Source organism: Galeopterus variegatus, unplaced genomic scaffold (genome assembly GCF_000696425.1).
Source record: "Galeopterus variegatus unplaced genomic scaffold, G_variegatus-3.0.2 Scaffold482, whole genome shotgun sequence".
NCBI classification, from domain to species: domain Eukaryota; kingdom Metazoa; phylum Chordata; class Mammalia; order Dermoptera; family Cynocephalidae; genus Galeopterus; species Galeopterus variegatus.
This window is the reverse complement of record NW_007726593.1, coordinates 67,937-69,023: the sequence shown is the minus strand read 5'-3', so window position 1 is coordinate 69,023 and position 1,087 is coordinate 67,937. Positions and strand designations below refer to the sequence as shown.

The 1,087-nt window shown below is 30.2% G+C and overlaps 1 protein-coding gene across 1 annotated transcript in view; it reads right to left on the bottom strand.

Annotated features, from left to right (window-relative positions):
* Positions 1–1,087, bottom strand: part of LOC103587716 (ryanodine receptor 2-like) — a gene marked incomplete at its 5' end in the record, with an annotated part of 226,133 nt that overhangs the window by 176,862 nt on the left and 48,184 nt on the right. The window lies entirely within an intron of this gene.

Below are 1,087 nucleotides of genomic sequence, written 5' to 3'. Positions count from 1 at the left end.
CTTTCTTTCCTTCCTTCTTTCTCTCTTAGCTCCCACTTATGAGTGAGCACATGCGGTATTTTTCCCCCTGTGCTTTGCTTATTTCACTCAATATAAGTTTCTCCAAGCTCACCCATGTTGTTGCAAATAGGAAAATTTCAATCTTCTTTATGGTAGAGTAGTATTCCATGGTGTACATATACACAATTTCCTTATCCAATCATCCATTGATGGACATTTATGTTGGTTCCATACTTGTTTGTTTTAGTTTATTTTCTCAAGAATAGTTTCAGTGCTTCACAATTATGATATTGGCTATTGTTCTGACATTAATATTCTTTAGAAATACTCACCAATGTTTAGTTTTTATTAGGAATGGGTGTTGAGTTTTACTAAGGACCTCTTTTGGCAATTATAAAGATGATCACAATTTTTCTTATTTGACTGATTTATGTGATGCAGCATACTAGTAGAAATGATGTTCTTAAATCATCATTAAAATTATGTCTGTACTTTTCCCATGCTTCTCTTGTTATATACTTTTGAATTCTATTAACCTGACATTTCAAATCAGCTTATCACATCAATATCCATGATTGAGATTGACAATTTCTGCATGCATGTTGGATGTTGGTATTGAGCTATGCTTATTCTCCTGTTCCAGAACAATATATGCAAAAATTACCTCCTTTTTAAAAGGAATGATTAATTATATTATACTTCCAGATATTGAGCTATCATGCAGACACTAAAATTATGTCGATGAAGAATTTGAACAACGTGAAAAATTCTTACTATAATATCCAAAATAACCAAGATATAAATTTGATTATGTAGTAAGATCTCAATTATGTAACAAAAAGATTAAAAACAGACAAAATTGCAATTTTTTTAAGTACCCAACACTTTTCTTTTTCTTTTTTTCTTTCCTTTTTCTTAATTAATTAATAAACTTTTCATTGTATGTGTTTATGGGGTACAGTTTATTGTTTCAATACATGCATATATTGCTCAATGAGCCAATCAGAATAGTTAACATATCTATCTCCTAAACATTTGTCATTTCTTGTTGGTTATAACATTCAAGAACCTCTTTTCTGGCTATCTC